Consider the following 27,675-nt stretch of genomic DNA (forward strand, 5'->3'; position numbering starts at 1 on the left):
TGCAGTCTTGGCCATTGGATAAAACTTCACCAGAAACTTTTGCGCAAGATCTTGCTAAGTAGTGATGGACCCAGCTGGTTTAGAATATAACCAGTCCTTAGCTTTATCCCTCAGAGAGAATGGGAAAAGCCTCAGCTTGATAGCCTCATCAGTAACACCATTATATTTGAAAGTACTACAGATCTCGACAAAATTCCTGATATGCATGTTGGGTTCTTCAGTCACAGCACCTCCGAAAGAAACAGAATTCTGCACCATCTGAATAGTGCCCGGCTTGATTTCAAAAGTATTAGCCTGAATATCCGGATGAAGGATGCTTGACTGAATGTCATCAATTTTAGGCCGAGAAAAGTCCATAAGAGCTGGATCTGCTGGAACTATACGATCACCCATGATTACCGGTTCTTTCTGCTCACTCTCTTTATTCGAATCTTCAAAATCTATCTTCTCCGGAATATCAAGAACTGAGTCTGTCTCCTCAATCGTATCTAGAGTCCTCTTGCGAGTGCGAGAACGTGTTTGTATAAATGCTCGCTAGAGTACCTGAAACACAACCAGAAACACTAAGTAACAAGTCTTAATCAATGAGTCCTAATGACCACTGATGGCAAGTACATAAACTAAACAAATTAACACCGAGTCCCCGGCAGCGGCGCCAAAAACTTGTTAGGCACAAAGCATGCGCTAATAATTCACGCAAGTATACGCGTTCGCAAGTAATATAGAATGATTTCTAGTTCGTTCCCACAGAGACTCTGACTAATTATGTTCAATTAACACTTACTCACCAATGTATGATTACTTCTCAATGTCAAGACAATAACACTTAAGGTTGATTAACTAATTATTAACTATAATTAACTACGAGAATAAAACACTTAAATAACACTTGAATTAACAATATTAAACACACATGAGATCATAACTTCATTACTACTTCCTTCAATAGTCATTGTTATTACCCTTAGTATGTAACAGTGATGATATTAATCGAACAACACGAAACTGATAAAAGCCAATTTTTGTTGTACAAGTATCATTCTACCAACATCCACAATTAAGATAGAAGTTGAATAGGTATCAATTATATTGAGATCCTATATATCTACAGAATTTGACAACATAACGATTTAAGCGTAAGTTATTCATTATGATTACACAGGGCAAGTGAAACGGTTAGAGTTATCTACTAATCATGCATACACATACATGAACATATGCTAGCATGGCAAGTTCTAAATCTCAAGATTCACTGTCGCTTCACAAGAGATTAATAAGCTATCTTATATGTCCGCGATGCACATAAGACGAATAAGCACAACCTATGCTAGATATCATACAATCATCACACACCAATGTATTAAACAATTAACTAGAGAAACCCATAGTAAATCCGCTATGACCCCATGATCACGATTAGCCCATGATAGAACTCATCGTCAACATGGGTTCATATGAAAATATAATAATAACACGACAATATAAACTAATAAAATACTTATTAAAACCAGAGTATGTCACAAGAGTAAATAGGTTCAAAGTAAAGAAAACTAGCATCCACTGTTACAACGAATAAAAGAATCACAAGAAATCGTATGCTTCCTCTTCTTGTTGTGGTGTGCTAAACGGTCTTCTTAATCTTCTCTCCTTGCCCCTTGCTTGTTACTTTTTTTTCGTGAAACGTCTCTGAAGATTACTTATATAGAAGTCCACAAGAATCAGCCGTCTCAGAAGTCTAATAGAACACGAATTATAAAAAGTAGAATTAAAAATCTCGACCCCAGGCGGCCGCCCTAGCTTCCCAGGCGGGCGCCTCAGCTTCCAAGCGGCCGCCCCAGATCTCCAGGCAGGCGCTTGGGACACTTCTGGAATTTTCTTCGTTCTGGACCTGATTTTGCCAATTTCTTCGCATAACTTCACGCAACCGACTCCAAGTACTTCCCTAGGCTTATTTTGATGAATTCTTCCTACATACGCAAGTTATACCTGAAATGCAAAAACAATAGAAAAACGCATCAAATACACAAAATACTTGATTTTAAGACATCAATTCAAGCCATATAAGACGTTCTAAGTGGTATAAAATGCCACTTATCATGTGTAACTGCTAAACAAACAAGGAAGCTTTTTCATAATATTGTTAGGGATTCAAACTTGTTAGATTCAGTTCTCTCGGACATATGTGAATTCGGTGGTGTGTTGACTAAGGATCACTATAGATATTTCATTACCTGTATAGATGATTGTAGTAGATATTGTTATGTTTATTTGTTTAAACATAAGGATTGAGCACTAGATAGATTCATTATGTATAAAAATGAAGCTAAAACAGAAACTGGCAAAGTACTTAAATGTTTGAGATCTGATAGAGGTGGTGAGTATACGAGTACCTTGTTTAATGAATTTTGCGCAAGCAATGGTATAGTTCATGAGGTTACTCCACCATACATACCTGAGTCTAATGGGGGTGGCAGAGCGAAAGAACAGAACTTTTAAAGACATGATTAACAATATGCTAATTAATTCTGGGTTGCCTAAGTACATGTAGGGAGAGGCTCTTAATAAGGCTTCCTATTTTCTGAATAGAGTCCCTCTGAAACATATAGACAAAGACACCTTATGAATTATGGAGAAAGCATAAGACAAATTTGAGTTATCTTCATGTGTGGGGTTGCCTTGCTAAGGTGCCTGTCCCTGAACACAAGAGAGAGAAACTAGGTCCGAAAACTGTTGATTGTATCTTCTGGGCTATCTTGAAACCACTACTGCTCTGATATTTTTAGTATTAAAATATGACATAGATGATATTGTGGTGAATACGATAGTTGAGTTTCATGATGCAACTTTCTTCGAGGAAGTGTTCCCTATGAAGACCGGTATACCTTTGGGTAATTCTGAGGATGATCCCACTCACACCTCGAGTTCTATTCCTGATTATGTGGAAAAGATGACAAATGTAGGGGCAGAACTTGGTAGTAGCTCTACTCCTAATGAAGTAAAGGAACCTAGAAGGAGTAAGCGTGCAAAGGTAGTCAAGGACTTTGGAAGTGATTTTATCACTTACAGTATCGAGGATGAGCTTTTAACATTCCATCAAGCCACGGATTCTTCGGAGTCAAGGTATTGGAAAGGCGTTGTGAAGAGTGAAATTGACTCAATTGTTTATAACGGAACATGGGAGTTAGGTGATCTCCCTCCTGGGTATTCTACTATTGGATGTAAATGGATTTTCAAGAGGAAGCTAAACCCTGATGGATCAATAGATAAGTACAAGGCTAGGCTAGTTGCTAAGGGATTTAGGAAAAGGGAATGGATTGACTATTTTGATACATACTCTCATATTGCCCGAATGACAACAATCAGAATGCTTATTGTATTGGCTTCCGTACATGGTCTTATCATCCATCAAATGGATGTAAATACAGTTTTTCTTCATGGTGACCTTGAAGAAGAGATTTATATGGATCATCCTGATGTTGGATTTTAATCGCAGCGGAGGCATGGTAAAACACTTTTACACACATAAAATCCAAATAAAAGCATATAAATCGTGGTAAAAACGTAGGAACGAATACTAACCTTTAATATGCGATCCAAAAGCAACGATCGGAGATCCTTAGCAGCTGCTCCTCAAACGTGAAGCACTCCACCGGTATCCACCAAGAAAACGATGTTAAGGAGGAGGAGGAGGAGGTGGAGAGAATTAGGTTTTATAAAAATTGGGGTTAGAATAAAAATAGGGTTTATAATAGTATATTTATAGGCAAAATTTTCAGCTGAAATTTTCCCATAAATATTATTATTATTATCCCATTTATTATTCTCATTAATAATTAAAACACCTTTTAATTATTAATCCTTTTTCTAAACACTTTAGAAATAATTCTCTCTCTTTATTTAATTTCCAAAAATTAAATTCTTAATTAATAATATTAAGAACTTTTCTTAATTAATTTATAATCAATTAAATCTCATTTAATCAATTATTAAATTCGCCAATTAATTATTTATTTCATAAATAATTATTAGCCATTATTAATTAATTTCCCCACCACTAAATCATTCTCTTTTTATGGTCTGACCCTGTAGGTTCAATATTAAGCCGGTAGTAGAAATAAATAATAATAAAACTATTTTATCATTATTTATATAAATTCTCTAATTTATTAAATATGATTAATTAATTAATCACATTTATTCTACATCGTGAGGGATACTTCTCAGCATATCGCGACTATCCGGATAATACGAATTCACTGCTTAGAATACCAAGAACCTATTCAGTGAATAGTTACCGTACAATAAACTCCTTCTACCCTACAATGTCCCGATTAAATACAAGGCATGGATCTCGTGTCAAGCCTATCTAATTTAATCACTTGCTTACCATTTACTATGCTCAGTTCTATGTAAATTAGAAACTCCTTTCTAATTTCATTCACTCTGGCCAGAGATTCCTGAACTAGCATAAGTGGATCAGCCTTGATCATTCTCTTCCTTCACTGGAAGGGGTAGATCCTTTATTGATCATATACTATCTTCGTGTACAAATTCCTATACCCAGTAGAGCCCTAATAATTGTCCCTAGAGACTAAGAACTAAACCAAAGCATAGTTCAGTGTACACAAGATGACTATGATGACCTCAAGTCTAAGGATACTTGTACAACTATCACTATATGAACAACTGCTGGCACGTGAGTGAACTCCATCAGTTGTTCAGCTGGGCGAGTCATGTTCAGTGAACTTATTCTATAATAAGCACCTACATACTAGCTATAGTGTCACCACACAAATGTCTATGAGAACAGACATCCTTCATAATGAAGCAAGCATAGTATGTACCGATCTTTGCGGATTATTAATTACCAGTTAGTAATCCTACGACCAGGAACTATTTAAGTTTAGAGTTATCATCTTTTAGGTCTCACTATTATGATCTCATCATAATCCATACAAAGCTTTACTCTAAACTATGGTATATCTTATTTAAACACTTAAATAGATAAAGCCCGTAATAAAAACAAAACAAGTCTTTTATTAATATCAATGAAATCAAAACAGATTACATAAAAAGTTATTCCTAAATCCTAATACATGATTGGACTTAGGACATATTCCTTTCACCTGAGAGATTTGTTGCTTCTGGTAATGAGAAGAAAGTATGTAGACTAGTCAAGTCCATCTATGGCCTTAAACAAGCACCTATAGACTGGCATAAAAAGTTTGATGAAACTGTTTTAGACTTCGAGTTTTTAGTTAATGAAAGTGACAGGTGTGTCTACTATAAGGTTAGAGGTAATGACTGTGTGATTGTGTGCATGTATGTAGATGATATTTTATTGTTTGGAACCGATATTGAGATTATTAATGAGACAAAAAGTTTCTTGAATAGGCACTTTGAAATGAAGGATATGAGTGAGGCTAATGTGATTCTTGGGACCAAGTTGACTTAGTCAACTGATGGAATAACATTGTCACAGTCTTATTATATAGAGAAATGTATACTTGAGAAGTACAGTTATTCAAATTGTAGAATCGCTAGTACACCATATGATTCAAAAGTTGCCATAGTCAAGAATAGTTCAGGAGTTTCTATGTCTCAGTTAAGGTATTCTCAGATTATTGGGAGTTTGCAATATCTTTCTAATGTGACTAGAACAGATATTTTATATTCCGTGTCTAAGTTAGCTAGATATATAAGCTGTCCAAACAAGACTCGTTGGGAGGCACTAGATAGAGTTCTTAGATATCTCAAGGGAACTATTTCCCTTGGCTTGCATTACCAGAGATTTCCGGGGGTACTCGAGGGGTACAGTGATGCAAGTTGGATAGCTAAGAAATCCGGTTCCAATAGAGTGACTGGATATGTGTTTACCGTTGCGCGTGGAGCAGTGTCCAGGAAGTCTTTTAGACAAACTTTGATTACTCGGTCTACTTTTGAGGCTGAGTTATGTGCACTTGATGCCACATGGGCGGAGGTTGAATGGCTACAAGGGCTTATGTCTATGTTACCTATAGTAAGCAAACCGCTTCCTGCCATTTTTGTTTATTGTGATAGCCGTACAACTATCGACCAGATCAGAAGTGTGAAGTATAATGCTAAGACAAAGAGACACATTCAAGTTAGACTGAAGTCTATAAGGGGTCTTGTGTCAGATAGGATTATTGATATAGAGTTCATAGGAACTCAAGATAATATAATTGATCTTATGACTAAGGGGCTTGAGCATGCTATAGCCCTTAAGTTGAGGTTGGGGATATGACTGGTAACCCATCATGATTCATCAACAGCGGGAACCCAACACACTTGAGAGGAGATCCCTCGAAGTGTATTCAATGTGGTAATAACAAGTTATAAGGATGAATTGTTAGTACCTCTACCATATATATTTAGATACTTATGTATTCGAGAATATCCCGTGTAAACCTTAAGAGGTACTTGAACTGCTAGTTAGCAAGAGTTTTAATAAACTCTGATGGAAACCATTTTGGATCAGAATTTGATAAATACTGATGGACCAAGTACTATGTCAGGATTTATAAACTCTGAATGGAGTCAAGTCGTAAGACGAGATGTTGGCAGTACATCTTTGGAGATGCCCAACTAAGCGAATGCAAATTGTGAGGTCACATTAGAGGAAAGGGTTATTCCTTGAAGCATTCGACGAACAGGATCGAGACACGACCATAACGCCTCAAAGCCGTAGATCTGCACCATAGCCTTTTGACTTTTCATCATCTATGGAGTGTGGTTATACCAAACGGATATAGATTCAAGGTATAAAATTCTATCTATATTCGGTAGCCATCGAAGTAGGGGACTTAGGAGGGTTCAAACCCAGAAGGGTATCGACTCTGAAAAGCAAGTCATGATAAAATCTGATATGCATTTCTGTATGGATTTGTGTGGGATTGTTAAAAAATGGAAAGTTTGAGGTATGTTTAAGACTTGTTCTTGATATAATTTTCTAAAACTAATTGTTGGAGCTTGTTCCTTGTAATGAGGACTTAAGCTTTCATGTTTGGATCTAAGTCATTTTTTAGTGTAATCCATATAGAAATTGAGGTGAAGTTAGTAGCTTGAAATGGGTTTGTGGGTTTTGTCCCGCATTGATTAAGTAAAGAGGGGTGTAAAGCTTTATATAATACAATGTGCAAGAGTAGTTAATAAGGCATGTGAGTGTGCATGGTGTTATTGTGTGCCTCCCACGCGCGCGCGTACACGTGCCGTCGCCTCTCCTCGCCATGCCACGTTACGACTCGGGTCGGGTCGGGCGAACTGAGGTCAGGTCACTATTGAGCTTTACGTAACTTTGGACGAATATCTCTGTGTTGTTGTATCCTGGAAGTGATATTACTGGAACCAAACACAGCGTAAGTGGGGCAATAATATCTTCAAGAACAGTCTAGACTTCTCAAAGGCTAGGCGCCTCGACTATTTTGAGTTCTTTCAGATTTGTTAAATCTTATATTAGAGTTAAGTATTCTATCCACCCTTTATCAATTTAGATACTGATTTATCTTGTTATTTTCCTTCGTGTTTTGTTTCGTTATTTGGTTTAATTTGTCTATTCTTGTTCATTTATGATATATATAATTACCTCACTGTTACGCGTAGTGTTAATTATACCCAACAAGTCATTCATCAAACAAAAAAAAATCACTATCCATTACTAATTCATATCAGGACTTAAGCTTTCAAATGAAAAATCTAGATCATGTGTTAATGTTTACACTTGTTGATTTTTAATGTTTTAAATAGGTTTTATGGTAAATGATAAGAGGAATATTATCAGAGATGATGACAACACTACCAGCACTGCAAAGGTCAATATTACCGGTGAAAAAATAAATATCAAGTTCTGTTTTCCAAACTTCTGCCAGGGGAGCTGACCTGGATTGGTACATTGTTGGTGTTGTTTCCATAATTTCCACATTCGTTGTTATTCAACTAACTCCATATGTAAACAAAATTGTTAGTTCATTTAAACGATACATTGTCAATCAATGTTATTTTTACATAAGAAGTAAGAGTGGTGTGATACAAAAACTCCCTCAACTTCTACTATGTATGAAATTAATTTTTATATTTGTATTCAAGATATATATAATATAAGCAAAGGATTTATAAATGTCTATATTAAAATTGTGAATTCCAAGTTATACGAAAGCATGCATTTATAATTACTACATAATTATTCCAGGTTATAATGCGTGTATTAAAATTGTGCATTTCAAGTTGTAGCCTTGCATAATATTTTGAAGTGTTTGTTAAAAAATGGTAAAGTTTAAGACACAAATTAGATGTGTTCTTGATAAAATTACCGGAAACTAACAACTGAAGTTGTTCCTTTTTATAATACTACAAAAAGCAGAGCTTAAACCGACCGCCAAAACGGCCGGTTTCCATCAAATTACGGCCAATTTTTGTTAAACCCGATCGTAAATAGTGATTGGGTTTACCCTCATCGATTTTGGAGAAATCTGGTCGGGTTTGACCAAAAATGGCATTGACCTTGTTTGACGGTCAAAGTGACGTGTCCTGATAAGTGTCTGGGTCCAGGCTGACGTGTCGGGCCCGCAAACCGTGATGTGACACATCCACTTCAGGTGACACGTGTGCGGTCCCACGCCATATGTTAGCACTAAACAATTGAACTTTTTTAGTATAACCTACCGTATTTAACCGACTATCTGATAATCTACCCACATAACCGACAAACGGCTGCCATTTGTCAACACTAGATAATCCAGTTAATTCTGTTTAATTGACCGTTACTAGCCGACTATCTTGTAACTGACCCATACAACTGACCAACACCTGCCACATGTCAGCACTAGGTGGTCTATTTGTTTTTATTTAACTAACCGTTACTAACCGACTGTCTTATAACCGACCCATATAAAAGACTAACACTTTCCACGTTTCATCACTAGGTGTTTCGACTTTTTATGTTTATCCGGCCGTTTTAAACCGACCAATATAAACCACCAACTAAATCGACCACTCTACAGTTGGTTCAAGGTTGCAGTCGGTTTAAAGTTGGTCATTTTTGATAAATGGATAAAAATTCCAGAAATATATAGTAGCTAAAAAACTGACCAAAGAAACCGATTGGCCTTTGGTCGGGTTAGGTTGCGTATAGTCAGTTTTGACGGTCGGCTTTATGTCTGCAATTTAAAAAAAAACAGAATTTCTGTAGTTCCCTGTTTTTTCCAAACCAATCCAAAATAATGCAAAAAAGTTATTGCTCAAAATATAAAAGACCATTTACATTCACCAAATTCACAGAACCAGTTATATTTTCAAACCATGTTCAAACATCGTTCATAAACTAAATTGCTCAGAAATATAGTACTGGGGTTAAAAACATGTAAACGAATGGCTTGATCATAACTAAAAACTACAAGCCCGTTCGCCATCATCATCACGCTCACCCCTCAGGAAGATGTCTACGTCATTGGGTGGCTGATTTTCCTCATGTCCATCCTCATCTCCATGCCCAGTGCCACCATCACCCTCTCTCCCATTTTCGCCTTCATCTGCATCCCTCTACATCGCCTCCTCTGCAGCCCTTTGCATCTCCTATGTAAAATAACATATACAATTAAATTGGTACTTAATTCGTAATACTCCAAAGATTTGTATTGACAAATGAGAACAAATATTCAAATTCTTACCTTATTTTAATACTTGTTATAGATCGATTCGAGGATTTCCCCAACCACTCGGGTTATCTCATTAATAACAACAGTGGAGAATGCTTGCGAACCACTTTCCGGGTTCCTGTGTAGTTTCAGAGCGGCGTTTGCTATGTTCTGCATCATTTGAAAGGTTGGAGGAGACTGATAGACTACAACATTTGCTTGTGCATCATTTAAAACTTTTCAGACAACAGAGGAGAAGATCAAATTCGGGACAATCGATCCGCCTTGAGCCTGGCTCCAAGAACCTACACTACCGGCATGTTGGGCCTGATAATTGGCACCTTGATTTGGTATGAGGCTGGATGACAGAATTTGGGGATAACCAATAAGTTAGTTCTTTGACGGTCTTGAACACCCGGGGGCCACAACTTTAAGCCACCATTGTATTAGATGCACGGCCTCTTCCTCGCCACCGGGTTGACTCGCAAACCAGTCCCAATTCCGCTCCACTATATCCACATATCGGGCCTATATATTTTGACACATAATCAATTAAAATCAGTATATATAAAAAATATATGTGTGTGTGTGAAGCATGAATATATATATATATCCTAGCTTGCATTGGAAAATAAAATCCAAAAAATTACCGCAATCATTTGACTTTTCACGGTCAAGAAATTACCGCAAGCATAAATTATAAGGACGTAAACTTTCATGTTTGGATCTAAGACATTTTATTAGTGTGATCCATAAAGAAATGAGAGCAAATTTGCTTATTTATATAAATGTTGTTTTAGTTGTAGTTGACAAGTGACTTATGAATTCTCTTGACATACTCAGGAACCTGAACGTAAGCTTAAGGCTTGTGAGGTTGATCAGGGGACCTGAGCATAGGCTCGAGCTTGTTAGTCTAAAAATTGGGACTCCCTGTAGTGCTCATTTCTTAGCTCGGGTCTTGAGCTTTAATATACTCTATCAAGTTCAAAGGCCAACTCAATTTCAAAACTAAATACATGAATATTTATAATAAGTTTATGGTATTTTATATTTAATATTAATATCAAAATGAGGATTATTATTATTTTTATAATAATAATGGACTATTGATATGAATATAATAGATAAAAATATACAATTAGGGGTTACGTTACTTTTTTGAAGAAAGAGGAAGAAGACCAAACCCTGGTCTCTCTCTCTCTCACACACACACACACACACATATACAAGATACATAGGTTTTCTTGGTAAATTGAGATGTTGGTCATTGTTGAGCCTTCTCATTTCTGTGAATGGATCGTTCTGAGCACTTTTATCCTGGAAATGATATTGCAGCAATCTATCACAGCGTAATTGGGGCAATAATCTCTTCAAGAATTGTCAAGTCTTCTCGAGGGCTTGGCGACTCAGCTGGTTCTCGAATTCTGATAAAGCTTCATATATCTAAATGATTTCCTCATTTCTTGTTTCAACATAATAATTAATTATATATTTTGTTTCGACCTTTGTGTTTGTTTCGTTATTGGCTAATTTACCGATTCTTGTTAATTATTATATTATTAAATTAGGAAGATGGTTAACGAAACTGAGACTCCTAAGGTTGTTGATGTTGGTTCTGGTTCTGGTGGTACTGCTTCCACCATTGATTGGACTTTGTATCATTTTCCACAGCCAATTGATTTATTGGGCATGCCTGATAAATTTAGTGGGGGAGCTTTTTTTTCTCTCTAGGAGAAAAAGTTGAAGCTCTGGTTAATGGTAAAGGGTCTATGGACGGTGGTACGGTATGATCCTCCTGTTGTGGATCAAGAGAATTTTGATTCTGCTAAGGTTTATGCTTTGTGTGCTGAAAATGATGGGGCGGCAAGGGCAACCATTTTGGCCGCTTTAGCGAACACCTTATTCGATGTTTATTCATCGGATGCCTACACTACAAAAGATATGGAAGAAGCTGGACCATACCCACAATATTGATTCTCAAGGTCTTGAGAAGTATTTTGTGGTGAGGTTTCTTAATTTTAAACTGGTGGATGGAAAATTCATGACTGAGAAGGTGCATGAGTTTAAGATGTTGGTTCATGCTTTGGGCGAGTCTGGAATAATTTTACCTGAAAAGTTTAAAGTTATGTCGGTGATTGAAAAACTCCCTAAGTCTTGGTAAGAGTTTGCACTCTCCCTGAAAAGATAGAATGGAGAGATCACATTGACAAACTTGATGTTAGACATCTCTGTGCGGAAACAACACAACTCTAAATAAAGATATGTGATGCATGCTGAACATGGGAGTAGCTCGAAGGTGAATGTAGTGACTATAGGACAGAAAAAGGAAATCTTTCTTAAGGAATGATAACACTAAAATTGACAAGAATAACGCTAAAAAACCAAAGAAAAACAAACCATATGGGTCTTTTGGACAGGTTGGTCATTGGAGAAAGGATTGTCCTGTAAATAAAGCTAAGAAAGCTGGCATGGTAGCTCAAGCAAATACTGTGCTTGGACTTGGAACCACTAGTGGGCCTATGGTAAAATGGTTGTTGGTGAGGTTGTTGCCTCTGAAATCGATAACGGGTATGTCACCTATAACCCTGTACTACTTTTCACTTATTTGTCACATGAGTGGTAGATTGATACTGGAGCTAATGTGCACATTTATGCTGATATTACTCTCTTTGAATTTTACCAACATAGTCATGGAAAGACAGTGATGATGGGGAATGCTAGTGCTCCACAAGTTCTTGAAGTCGGAAACGTGGACCTGAAGTTTGTTTCTAGGCGTATTCTGTCTCTGACTAGAGTGCATCATGTTATCTCTATTTGTAGAAATATTATAAGTGGAAGTTGTTTAGTTAGGAATGGCTTTGAACTTTCTTCGAAATGTAATAAAGTAGTGATTACTCACACTCGTACATTTTTTGGGCAAGGGTTACTTGTCTGATGGTTTGTTTTTAATAAATGTTGAACCCGTTTTGGGTAGTTTTATTAATGATAGTGGTGTACCTTCTATTAATTGTGTTGAATCATCTGATTTGTGGAACTTACCACTTGGTCATTTATATTTTTATGCTCTAAAGAATATTATGAATATAGACTTGATTCCAAAGCATGTCATTGATAAGAAATCTAAAAGTCAAGTGTGTGTAAGCACTAAACAAACAAGGAAACCTTTTCACAATGTTGTTAGGGATTCAAATTTGTTAGATTTAGTGCACTCGGACATATGTGAATTCAGTGGTGTTTTTGACTAAGGATCATTGTAGATATTTTATTACCTTTATAGATGATTTTAGTAGATATTGTTATGTTTATTTGCATAAAGATGAAGCACTAGACAAATTCATTATGTTCAAAAATAAAGCCGAAACACAAACTGGCAAAGTACTTAAACGTTTGAGGCCTGATAGAGGTTGTGTGTATACGAGTACCTTGTTAAATGAATTTTGCGCAAGCAATGGTATATTTCATGAGGTTACTCCATCATACACACCTGAGCATAATGGGGTGGAATAGTAAAAGAACGGAACTTTTAGAGATATGATTAACAGTATGCTAAATAATTCTTGGTTGCCTAAGTACATGTGGGGAGAGGCTCTGAATATGGCTTGCCATATTCTGAATAGAGTCCCTCTGAAATATATGGACAAGACACCTTATGCATTATGGAAAAAGCGTAAGACTAGTTTGAGTTATCTTCGAGTGTGGGGGTTCTTTGCTAAGGTGCTTGTCCCTGAACACAAAAGAAAGAAACTTGGTCTGAAAATTATTGATTGTATCTTTCTGGGCTATCTTAAAACCACAACTACTATGAGATTTTTAGTATTAAAATCTGACATGGATGGTATTGTGGTGAATAAGATAGTTGAGTTTCGTGATACAACTTTCTTTGAGGAAGTGTTCCCTATGAAGACTGGTATACCTTTGGGTAATTCTGAGGATGATCCAACTTGCACATTGAGTTATGTTCCTGATCATGTGGAAAAGATAAAAAATATGGGGGTGGATCCTGGTAGCATCTCTACTCCTAACCAAGTACAGGAACCTATAAGGAGTAAGCGTGCTAAGATAGTCAAGGACTTGGGAAGTGATTTTATCACATACAACGTCGAGGATGAACCTTTAACTTTCTGTCAAGCCATGGATTCTTCAGAGTTAAGGCATTGGAAAGGCGTTATGAAGAGTGAAATTGACTCATTTATTTCTAATGGAACATGGGAGTTAGTTAATCTCCTTCCTAGGTTTTCTACTATAGGTTGTAAGTGGATCTTCAAGAAGAAGATAAACCCTGATGGCTCAATAGATAAGTACAAGGCTAGGCTAGTTGCTAAGGGCTTTAGGCAAAATGAAGGCATTGACTATTTTGGTACATACTCTCCTGTTGGCCGAATGAAAAAAAATCAAAATGCTTGTTACATTACCTTTCGTACATGGTCTTATTATCTATCAAATAAATGTAAAGACAAATTTTCTTCATGGTTACATTGAAGAAGAGATTTGTATGGATCAGCCTGAGGGATTTGTTGCTTCTGGTAATGAGAGGAAAGTATGTAGACTAGATAAATCCATAAATGGCCTTAAACAAGCTCCTACAGACTGTCACAAAATGTTTGATAAAACTATTTTAGACTTCGAGTTTTAGTTAATGAATGTGACAAGTGCGTCTACTATAAGGTTAGAGGAAATGAATGTGTGATTGTGTGCTTGTATGTAGATGATATTTTGTTATTTGGAACCAATATTGAGTTTAATAATGAGACAAAGAGTTTCTTGAAGAGACACTTTGAAATAAAGGATTTGAGCGAGGCTAGTGTCATTCTTGGGATCAAGTTGACTCAGTCAACTAATGGAATAATATTGTCACATTCTCATTATAAAAAGAAAGCTATACTTGAGAAGTACGATTATTTAAATTATAGAATCTGTAGTACACCATATGATTAAAAAGTTGCTCTTATCAAGAATAGTTCAGGAGTTCCTGTGTCTCAGTTAAGGAATTATCAGATTATTGGGAGTTTGCAATATCTTGCTAATGTGACTAGACCGGATATTTCTTATTCTGTGTCTAATTTAGCTAGATATACAAATTGTCCAGATAAGACTCATCGGGAGGCACTGGATAGAGTTCTTAGATATCTCAAGGGAATTATTTCCTTGGTTTGCATTACCGGAAATTTCCGGGGCTACTTGAGGGGTACAGTGATTCAAGTTGGATAGCTAAGAAATCCGGTCCCAATGGAGTGACTGGATACATGTTTACCCTTTCAAGTGGAGCAGTTTCCTAGAAGTCTAATAGATAGACTTTGATTACTCGATCTACTTTTGAGACTGAGTTGTGTGCACTAGATGCCACAGGGATGGAGGCTGAATGGTTACATGGACTGATGTCAGTGTTACCTGTAGTAAGCAAACCACTTCCTGCCATTTCTGTTAGACTAAATTCTATAAGGGGTCTTATGTTTAATAGGATTATTTCTACAGAGTTTATTGGAAATCATGATAATATAGTTGATCCGCTGACTAAGGGGCTTGAACATATTGTAGTCCTTAAGTTGAGTTTGGGGATGGGACTATTAACCCATCATATTCATCAACAACGGGAACCCAATACACCTTGAGAGGAGATCCCTCGAAGGGTATTCAATATGGTAATAACATGTTGTAATGATGAATTGGTAGTACCTCTAGTTTTAGATATTCACGTATCTGAGTCTATTCCCTGTAAACCTTAAGAGGAACTGGAATTTCTAGTTAGCAAGAGATTATTAAAATCGGATGAAAATAGTTTTGGATCAGAATTTTCTATACTCCGATGGACCAAATACTGTATCAGAATTTACTAACTCTGAATGGGGTCAAGTCGTAAGACAAAATGTTGGCAGTACATCTGTAGAGATTCCCAGCTAAGCGAATGTAATTGTGAGGTCTTAATTATAGGAAAGGGTTATTCCTTGAAGCACTCGACGAACAGGATCGAGACATGACCATAACGTCTTAAAGTCGTAGATCTGCACCATAGCCTTTTGACTTGTCATTGTCTATGGAGTGTGGTTATACCAAACAGATAAAAATTCAAGGTGAAATATTTCATCTATATCTGGAAGCAATCGAAGTAAGGGACTTAGGAGGGTTCAAACCCAGAAGGGTACCGACTCTAAAAAGCAAGTCATGATAAAACCTGATATACATTTCTGTATGGATTTATGGGGGATTGTTAGAAAATGGTAAAGTTTAAGACACAAATTAACGTATTCTTGATGAAATTACCGTAAACTAATAAGTGAATGTTGTTCCTTTTCATAAGGACATAAACTTTCATGTTTGGATCTAAGACATTTTCTTAGTGTAATCCATGAAGAAATGAGAACAAAGCTGCTTATTTACATAAATATTGTTTTAGTTTTAGTTGACAAATGAGTTGCGAATTCTCTTGACATACTCAGGGGACTTGAACGTAAGCTCAGGGCTTGTGAGGTTGATCATGGGACCTGAGCACAGGCTCAAGATTGTGAGTCTAAAAATTGGGACTCCCTGTAGTGCTCATGCCTTAGCTCATGTCTTGAGCTGTAATATACTCTATCAAGCTCAGGAGCCAACTCACTACTAAAACTAAATATATGAATAATTATAAATAAGTTTATGGTATATTATATTTAATATTAATATCGATTGAGGATTGTTATTATTTTTATAATAATAATAATAGACTCTTGTTAGGTATGAAGTGCAACACGGGGGGGGTGAATATGTTTTCTTGATTTTACTGTCTTGAAAATCAGATTGTGTTTAGGATTTGGAACTTTAACAACTATATAAATTTGTTGTGATAAATAACTTAATGTAAAATACACAAGCAATTTATCAAAACTCACTTGATTTATATTTAAATCAAATTTGTTGTGTTGTAAACCTGTGTTCTTGAATGATAAAAACTCAGTTACTTCTCTTGAGAGAATACAAGATTTCTAGATCTGTTTTGTTACTTCTAAAATAAAAGATCCATGACATGTTTTATAGATCAACATGCACGGTTTAAAGAAGTTGCACTAAAATGGACTAACATATTTTCTAAAGCCCTTTTGTCTTTTTCCACTTCTCTGCATGCAGTTTTAACTTATCGATATCTCCACTACTCTGGATGGAGTTTTGACTTATCGATATCTCCACTTTTCTACATGCAGTTTTGACTTATCGATATCTCCACTTCTCTATATGTAGTTTTGCCTTGTCGATATCTCCACTTCTCTACATGCAGTTTGACTTGTCGATATCTCCACTTCTTTACATGCAGTTTTGACTTGTCGATATCTCCAGTTCTGTACATGAAAATTGACTTGTCAATATCTCTTTGGACTTCTCTACAAGCAGAGTGACATCTATACAAGTAGACTGACTTCTCTACAAGTCATTTTTGACTTCTCTACAAACATCTCTATACATCTTGATCTGTAACTTGTTGATATGTGACTTAAATTTTTTTCCAAAAATAACATTAATCAATTCTAAGCCTCTACACTTCTCTCCGAGGCATGATCAGTATTGATCTTCGTCCAGAGTTTATTCCTTAGCTTGATGGATGTTCAAAGAAAAATCTTATAGTCTAATCTCCTTAACACTTTTACAGACTCAAGAAATACAAATACAAAGTACAATAAGATTACAATACAACTAATTTTTAGGGTTGTTAGAGTGCCTTAGTCTTGTTATGTACATGCATGTCTTGCACAACAACTCTTTATATGAAAATGATAGATAAATATATACAATTGGGGGTTATGTCACCTGTTTAAAGAAAGAAGAAAAAGAAGAAGAAGAAATCCTAGTCTCTCATCTCTCTCTCTCTCTCTCTCTCACACACACACACACTCATATACATACAAGATATATAGGTTTTCTTGGTAAATGAGGTTCTGGTTGTTGTTGAGCCTTCTCATCTCTATGAACGGATCGCTCTGAGCTATTTTATCATGGAAGTGATATTGCGGCAACCCATCACAACGTAAGTGGGGCAATAATCTTTTCAAGAATAGTCAAGTCTTCTCGAGGGCTTGGCGACTCAACTTGTTCTCAAATTCTGTTAAAGCTTCATATAGCTAAGTGATTTCCTCATTTCTTGTTTAATAAAATCACTAAATATATGTTTTGTTTCGACCTTTGTGTTTATTTCTTTTTATCGGATAATTTGTCAGTTCTTGTTAATTATTATATAATTATCCCATTATTGCGCATTTGGGTAATATTCCAAACAATGTTTACTATTAAGCATGACATAGATTTGTTGCCATAATGTTAAGGAAGTTTATACATGGCTTTGGAATGAAATGAGATCTCGTGTCAAGACTAGTCATGGAAAAAATATAGATCACACTCATTTGAATGCAAATACAATATGGGCCTCGCTAGCAATGAAGTTACCCACTCGATTAGCTGGCCTTTAAATAAACTGGAGGAATATCTATTGATTCAAACAACACTACAACAAAAATGTGGTCATTGATCACTACCCATTTTTAACACTAAATCCTTCATATATGAATGCACTATTCCTTGTAGAGTGCATTATCAACTCATCTATATGTAAAGAACATTTGAAGATAAAAGCGGATGACGAGAGCTCAACCCAAACGTTCTCGACATTGTTCCAATCGGCTTTGTCCAGCTATGACATGCACTAGAAATTTTACATGGATTTATGTTGAGAAAGATGAATTTTTGCCTTTCATTTTGATATATTGAGATTATATGTGTTTTGCTACGCTGTGTTCTTGGTTCTGTTGAAAACTTATTTAAGTTGTATTTTATAATAGCAGTTTAAGCAGTCAAAGGTATAAATTAGCTCTATAGCCCGTGCAATGCACGAGCATGCTCTAAATTGTCCAAATTAATGTTGTTTTAGCTCCCATTGTTAACTGTATATTCATGTTGTCTGCCCGGTGGATGGATGCTTTATTTGTTTGTGTATATGATGAGTAGTAATTTTTGGGGTGTGGTTGCATTTGTGTAGGAGATGTTTTTCGATATTTTACATTAAATAAAAACAACATATATAGGAATATTCCTTCCCAATTATGTTTGAACTAATGTAGAATATAAAATATAGTAGTTAATTTATTCACACATAATTTTGTTTTATAATTGCTATTTGAACTTGAGTATTCTAAAATTTTATGTTAGAAAAATTTGTATGATTATGTTAATGGCTATATTGCTCCTAGAACTGTGGATGAGAAAACACCGGACTTTCAAGAAAAGAAGAAGCTTATGTGGAAAGATAAGACACCTGCTCCAAACAGAGACACCATACTAGTCAAGAAAATTTACAGTGGTGGTTCTTAAGCTACAGAAACTGGGAGGAGATGTGGTCTAGGTCTCAAAAATACTAAAGTATACAAAGAAGATGCTCTGAAAATCAAATATTCAAATTCACTGACTGGAATTGGTGAAGATATATAACTTCAGCATTTACAGGAGATAATCTCTGTTCAGGTTGTTCTTGATGAATTTGATGGAGAAAAGCCCAAGAAAAAGTTGATATTCTTTCTTGATTCTGGAAAGAGGCTGAAAGTGTCACATGAACAAATGCTGAACAAATCATGGCAAAAACTTGAATATCTTATCTGCATGCTCTTTGTTTAAAACTCAACTACTGAAAGGTGGTCTAAGTTCTTGAAAGGCTTAGTTCATAAGAAGTAGAAGCGTATGTCCAAATTCAGGTTCATTCCAAAGTATATTCTGAAGGATAACATAATTGTTGATATGCCTAAGGGGGGAGCACAACTGATTGGGCACTTTGGCTCAAAGCTAATTTCTTTCAGTCCCGATGCAAAGAATTATGGGTTGATTCAACTGGATGATCTGTATTTGAGCAGAAGTAAATTTCCGATATGCGGAGAATTTTCTTAATACTTTCTTCAAGGAAGCTACCAGATATATCAAAGTTAAGAATTGAAAATTAAATTCTGATACTCTGACTGTATGTCTATATACTTGTTTGTATTTCTGCTTTTTAGATAGTTTTTTACAACATCAATTATGAACCTGTACATATTTACATAATACACAAGTTGAGGGAGATTGTTAAATATAATTGATGATATCAACATATACTATCAAAGTTTGTTATCCGAATCGATTACTAGAAGATATCAGTGTTTGTCACCATATCAGTTTTGACAGATCATAGCTTATCATCAGTATTTATCTATCAGCATATATAAAGTTGGATTCTAGTAGAAGATTGATCTTGTTTAGAAGATATGATTTGTAGAAGATTTATCGGTGTATGACTTTACTTATTTGTAGCAATCAATATTTGGATATATATTAGGATTCCTTATTCATGTATATCATATCAATTAGGTTGATTGTGTAACTGTGCAGTATATAAGCACAAACTAGGTTTACACTAAATGTGTTGATTAACGTCTTATCATTCGTGTAACCTAGCAGCTCTCAAGAATATATGTTCATTTTTCTGAGAGAGTTTTGTAAATAGTTTTTATTCATTAATATATAAACTATTCTTCATATTTGAGTTTTAAATCGAATTGATTATTATAACTGTATTCACCCCCTCTACAATTTACCCTAATGCAGCACACATTGGAACATATATTTAATCCACAGTGACTGATCAAAAACAGAATATCTAAAATTATAAAAACATAATTCATGAAAGTTTTAGATAATAAAAAGATCTTTTCGAAAAATTCAAAATCAACGATTTCGAATTTACGATGACATTACTCTGAAAATTTACAAGATTGCAGAATTTTATGTGAAAAAACCCTACGAATTTTAATAATCAAGACGAGAACGAGGAATATGATGTATATATAATGTCTTAAAACCTCAACTATGCTCCTACTAGCTATCCATATTCAAATCTGATCCATATTCTAGGTCCATTATCTTAATCGAATTTTTTTATCATAATCTATATCATTTTTTTCTGTTAATACTTTGTGATTATTATTCTAAAATTTTAGAATATTACAATCATGCACATGATGCACGACATGTTTTAATAGGAAATTGAGATTATAAGTCAAGTATACCATACAATTTTTTTGTGAGTTGTTGGTTACTATACGATAATTGTATTGAGTTAATGCCAAATAATAACTTGGAATTCCATTTGCGTAAAAGCTTTGTGTATCATTCTTTTATCTTTCACTTTTCACTTTATTATTGTATTAACCTGTTCATATATCTATATCTATCAATGGTGTCTCTAATATAATTAGAAAAGTTTGTAATATCTAAAGTTCACTTTACACATAATTTAGTTAATGTGTCTTAAATGTATGTAAAGGAAATATTTTGTTATATATGAGACTTTGTAATAAGGATTAATGTCACACCAGTATACTCTAGTACTGCACATATTATTCACATAAAGTTAAAACCTATAAATACATCTCTATTTAATTGGAGACGTTAGATATCATATATGTCTGCAAGTAAAATATTGCATTTACATTGCAAAACGTATTATTTTGTGAATCATAATCTACAACTATCCGTATTTTATTAAATTTTTTTATATATTTTGCAAGAAAAACATTTCAAAATATATTATTGTATGAAATATGTTCAGTCTGCAGAACATACATGTTCTCCTTGTTATCCTTGTTGAATAGTAATGATTTTAACATTTTTAATGAAATAGCAATCTTTATAAAACATACTTTGCAAAATAATTCAATTTATATAGATTTAATTATAAAACGTATATGGTCTCCCGGGTACTCCAATGAAATAGTAATTTTCGTTAAACTTTATTCTATATACATAACATGGTACATATATAAAAGCTACATGGTTTAGAATTTATCGTAAGGTATTACAATGAACTTTTGCATGGAAATGAATTATTTTTTGTATAAATATTGTATGGATGCGAACATCATACAAAAATAGGCAGAATTTAAATTTTTAACTTCAAAAGAAAAAATATCATTTTTATTGAAGTTATATACAAAACTATACTATAAAAAGTGTGATATTACACAATTTACATTTTAACTAAAATATATATATATATATATATATATATAATTAAGAGTTTTACATAAATATGATTGCATTATTAATTCAACAAGAGATTAAAACCTTGTACAAATCTGGTTCACTAACATTTCAAAGTGAACTTTATGAATTATTTTTGTTCATATACACATACAGACCACTAATAATTAGTTTGGAGTCTCTTTTCTTTAATATAATTGAGCAAATATATAAAAACCATGCACATAAATATATACATAAAAAATGAATCTTAAGAGATCCCCAAATTAAAATTTTATCTAAACTAATTATAATTATTCACTATGGGTATAATCCAATAATTTATCATTCAAGGCTAATCGTCCCAAGTTAGAAAAATATGAATTACTAATATAGCGGGTCTATGTTTTTGGCCTATAGGGCCCGTGCAATTATATTTCATTTTTCGTTATATCATATATGGACCGTATACATACATATAAATATAAATTTTTCTAGTCTAGCACCTTCTGGTGTCTTCGAAAACCTTCTTCCTATATTGCATTCTCGTGTGTTCGAATACCTTCTAATCAATCTATATAAAGACTCCACATTATGATCTTCAGTTCATATCACTGTCATTCGTTAATTAAGTTCTATATTTTTTCTCTGCACATCCCACATCCTACATCATTTCTATTATATTAATATGCTTTCAGAAACTCTAAATTCACTTACAACAACTCCATCACCATTTCTTTAATTCTATTGTTAGCAACATCACGACAAAATATATTATCATATCTCTGTTGATTGTAATTCTTGTTCAATCTTCTCTTTTCAGACAGTTTGCTAATATTTGCACAATCCTCGCAATATTTTTCTATTACATACTATTATATCAACAAATCGTTCGACGCGTCAACTATTTTCAAGGAAGAACCGTAAGTCATTTACTAGACCAATATTTTAAATACTGATAAATAGGTATACATATGCTCAGAAAAATAATGAAGTCCAATTTATCATATTCTGTAAAATCTAATTGAACTAAACAAAAACATAATTTTGAGATTTATATTTTATCAATTTGGATAAACTAAAACTAAATACAAATTCAATCCAGATAATTTTTACTATATATAAGATAATTAGTTAAAGGTTTTTAAATCTGCATCTAAATTAAAGCAACCACCTTCAAAATAAGTACAATTATCAATCAATCTTAAATGTGTGTTGCTTACATTTATAACACAAAATCTTAAATGATTTTTATTATATTGAATGATTTGTCAACAACTTACCACTATGGCACAAAATCTTGAATGATTTATATTTGATATATCTTGAAATTATTGTAAATATATCATTTTAATTCTAATATGTACATTTGACATAATTGCAGCAAACAATGAAGAAAATGCTCCAAAAAAGGGAAAAAAAGAATGATGCACGGTATGCAGCATACAATTTTTTTTCATTTCTATTAAATTTATGTTTTACTTTTCAATAATGTCACAACCTTCTTTATTTAGGAAAAGAAATATGTTTATTTGGTATATATAGCTATAGTCAGCACCATCTATTAATTACTATTACATAATTACTTTTTACATGCAAATACCATGCTTTTTTATAGAGAACTATATAAGTTATGACTCGTTGAACTATGATAACTAAAATAAAGTCAATTCTCTTTTTTTTTAATTCATATTTATATCGGATTGCATACTTCTGGTTACATTCGTTTTGGCATATTATATTATTTGGTTATGATAGGTTCCAAGTTATCATCGGATCTAGTATTTCAGATTATTTTCCGATAAATTTTTTGTTTAAGTAATTTTTCAATCGATTTAAATTGGTTTTGAGATTATGTAATTCGGATCTCGGATCGAATCTCCGATCGGATCTCGGTACCACGAATTTCGGTTTGGTTATTCGGATCCTGACCCCATTATGCCAAGTCTACGTACGTGATACATATAATCTTTTATATATTTTTATTGTATAAATGTCTATGCAATTGTGTCCTTGAAAGATCATTTGATTTGTAATTTAGGTATAATGTCGAATCAAGAAATTATCAATTTCATAAATTTTATGAAGCAAGCATCAATTCGTGAAGTCCAATTGGTCTATGCACGTCAAAGTCCGCCTAGTGAAGATGAGGGTGAGCATTTTTTTTATATTTTTATGTTAATTTCATTAATTTGTTAGACTTTCATATATGTATCTAGTGGGGTGAGAAGGTATTAATGATTGAAAGTTGAACAATTTTGTATGATAATTGTTTAAATATCAATGGCTAGAACATTTAGAAATAAAATATGAGTATAGTTAAATTTTTCGAAAATTATTTAAATTTGATTTTATTTCATTTATGATTTAACTATAATTTTATTATAGGGACGCATGACAAAAGAAACTTGGCAACAAATATATATTTTGCAACAACGGATACCTTATCCTAAAAAGGTAAAAAATAAATACCTTTTAATTCAGTTTAAAATTGACAAATATTTTAGCCTAACTTGTAGGCATATTACAGTCGGATGTATTCTCACTCCTTCATAATGCATCTAAATATTGTTTACTACTGGGAGGGTGGAAGGAACAACTGATGGATGAAATATCATATGTATATTTATATTTGGTAGATAAGAAAAATCATTTTGTAAATTATTATATATGTTGCTATGTACACTTAAAATTTTTGTAGTATTGCTTTTAAGAATTTTTTATATATTCGTACATGTATATATGTACATGTATGTATATATTCGTACATGTATGTATATTAATTTTTGTAGTACATGGATGTGTACATGGTACACATCGATCTATTTATCTTCTTTGTAATTCATTACCTCTCAATATTCGACCATAGTTATACACCCCTTAATCCGTTATGCTCCTTCTCTTTGTTCCGTATTTTTTCAAATTGTATTGAAAATTTATTTACAAATTAACAATTTAATACTTGATTTATACGTCTAATGTTTATGAGCCTTATTCTTTTTCATTAAATGTATGATTTCTTATGCGATTTAATGAAACTATGTCATAAGAATGGTGGTAAATTTGAACTATGATAAATGATTGTTTTTAATAACATATATTTTAAAAAGTAATATGAGATAACTTAAATTAATTTTTTACTTTAAATTTTATGTAGCATGGGAAGATAACAGCATGCATGAATTCGAATTAATCAATGGAAGAAAAATAAACTTGTTCACCCGACACAAGTAAACCTGAGATGATATAATGTAGTGTCAAAATTTTAAACTCTACGCAAGTTATATTTAACCTAGTGCTTATTTTCTTAAAACCTCGTCCTATTTACCTCTTATACACACCTGTCAGTTGGTCACCAACCTTAAACATTACCGAATTTTTAGTAGTGACACGAAAATTTTTCATTACTTGAACAAAAGAATATGGATAAAATAAAATCATATTATACCGGGTACGCTAAATATATCATTTTTATTTGGAAAAAAGGAAGAAGCAATTGAAATACTCCCAAAATTTACATTTCTCTCCACAAATGTCTCAAACAAGTTTATATATTATGAAAATATGATATGATCTTTAACTAAATATCTACGAGAATAAAGTCTGGCAAATTGTGCATTCACACCACTGAATCTCACCCACGTCACTTTAGTCATCTCCACGTTACATGAAAATTTATTTTTTAAAAATAATTGAAAAATAATTACAAGTAATGTTAATAAATTCGAGTCCATAATAATCCACTAATCTGTTAATAGCAGCAGAACCGAGCTATTGCCATCAAAAGTGTAATAAATTCTAGAGATTTTTATGTTTTCCCAGTAAAATTTAGCATATTGCCAAAAAGATTATTGCATTAATAATCAATATTATTATTATTATACACCCACAAGAAAGAAAACTATCATATTGTATAAACTGAAAAGAAGAGTTGACATAATAGTCTATATGCACTGAATATTAAGTGCCCGTTTGGGAAATATTAAAATAAGTAACTTATGACTTAAAATGCATAAGTTACTTATAAGTGATAAGTAGATGAAAACTTATAAGTTATATAAGTGTTTGGATAGTTTATTTATAAGTCAAAATATTTTTTTACTTAAATGAAATATAATAAATAATTTTTAAATACAATTATCTAAATTTGTGAATTTTAAATTCAAATAATATTTAAAAACATATATTTAAAACTAAAATTAATAAAAAAAAATAAAAAATCAAAATAAGTTAGGAAAAAGTACGTCGTTACTAACATACAACTTATTAGCTTATAAGTTGTAAATCCAACTTATAAGTTGGGTCGACAAACACTCGTCGATAAGTACTTACGGGCTTATAAGCCAATAAGCTACTTATTTGGGTTACCCAAACAGGCCCTAAACAAAACAACCCACCAAAATTAACCATGACCATACACGTGGAATAGTAAACATAGGTATCTATAGTAACATCAAAGCATGTCTAATATAACACTGTCTTAGATGTTACAATAGATCCATATAGATGTTGTAATATCTTTCTAAAGAAACCCATTTTTAATGTTGCAATAGATGTTCTGATAAAAAAAAAAATGGGTCCCATAAATCTCAGGCTTACAATTAGGTGGGGCCCACATAAATAATTTTTAAAATTTCATATTCATTAGTTTGTTTTTGCTTGTTATTCTTTTAATTTTCAAAAATATAATAATAAATACACAATTTTTTTGTTTTTTTGCTAATTAAAAATTTTATAACAAAAAAAGACTACACGACTTAAAAGGCAACCCCAATCATTTTCCATTCCGATGCCTAATATATAGCAATTAATCTGATTAAAATAAAAGAAAAATAAAATAAAATAGAGATAGGGTTTAGAAGTGAGGGCTTACGTACATCAAAGTGGGTAGCACCTCTACATTTTTTGGTCAAATTAGCGGAAAGCTCACAATATTGACACTCATAATTCTCAAATACACCTACCATCTTGCACTACAACTCCACTTATACCCCTAGTGCTCTCCAACTCCATTTATACCCCTGCTTAATAAAACACACAATTACCATATATCTTGCGAATATATAAGCAACTCAATCATGTTTGCTACTTCCAGAATTTGGTGCTCCTACGACAGATCTAAGAAATCTTCATGGCCACTCTATTTAATTTCATTATAAACATGTTGGTATAAATTTAATTACGTCAATTTCAGATGAAAAAATGAATAAATCAAAGAATAAATAAAAGTTAATTAAATAAAAAATTACAGGGGAAGAAAGTTAAGAAACCTGGCGAGTTTTATTGTCCGTGTGTTGATAAACAATTCTATTAATTCTAGTTTTGATAAGGCAAGACGAGCCAGATGGGTGAATAAAAAAGACTAGCATGTTGCCAAATATTTTGATGAAACCCAGTTCCATCAATTCTATTAAATTTTTTGGAACTTTAATGCCGCTTTTCTTCTACAAGAGGGATAGGGAATGTCTCAATTACTTGCAACCGAGATCGAGAAAATGATAAAAATAATTATAGATAAAGCGAGAGAGATAACCAGAGAGAGCTTAAATAGTAAGGGGGAGAGACAAAGATTATACCTCAAATAAGAACCTAGTGTAACTTGCTCAAAACCCTAATTGCTCGTCTTCTTCTGCGCCGTCGAAAGAGAGACAGTGGAAAAAGTGTTTTCCCCTTTCTTTGATCTATAAACTGAGAGTAGACCTCAAGAAAACAAAAAATGGGTCTACAACAGAAAGGAAAAATGCTCAACAGTCAATGACCTCTATTTATCTGAAAGTACTCATTCTACTTCTGCTAAATCAGTTAACAAGAAGAAAGTACCCAACACTTCTTGGGTTACTAAACACACTTAAAACTCATTGTGTGCAGGGCAAAGTGAAAAAAGTCATCTGGATCATAGACAGTGGATGTTCCAGGCATATGACAGGTGATAAAGCCCTGCTATCACAGTTTGAGGAGATAGCTGGCCCTTTGGAGACAACATCAAAGGATTCACAATGGGATATGGCAAGATTGTTTCTGAAAA

The 27,675-nt window shown here is 33.5% G+C and overlaps 2 long non-coding RNA genes across 2 annotated transcripts; one reads left to right on the forward strand and one right to left on the reverse strand.

The window, feature by feature from the left end:
* Positions 1-9,273: 9,273 nt before the first annotated feature.
* On the reverse strand, positions 9,274-27,404 carry LOC141672828 (uncharacterized). The gene is made up of 3 exons (XR_012555715.1): positions 27,227-27,404; positions 9,684-10,178; positions 9,274-9,588 (listed from the first exon to the last, which is right to left on the reverse strand). It is a non-coding gene; the product is annotated as an uncharacterized LOC141672828 (long non-coding RNA).
* On the forward strand, positions 22,296-24,496 carry LOC141670545 (uncharacterized). Its single transcript, XR_012554605.1, has 4 exons — positions 22,296-22,573; positions 23,035-23,084; positions 23,692-23,802; positions 24,039-24,496. It is a non-coding gene; the product is annotated as an uncharacterized LOC141670545 (long non-coding RNA).
* Positions 27,405-27,675: the final 271 nt, after the last annotated feature.

This window comes from Apium graveolens, chromosome 7, assembly GCF_009905375.1.
Source record: "Apium graveolens cultivar Ventura chromosome 7, ASM990537v1, whole genome shotgun sequence".
NCBI classification, from domain to species: domain Eukaryota; kingdom Viridiplantae; phylum Streptophyta; class Magnoliopsida; order Apiales; family Apiaceae; genus Apium; species Apium graveolens.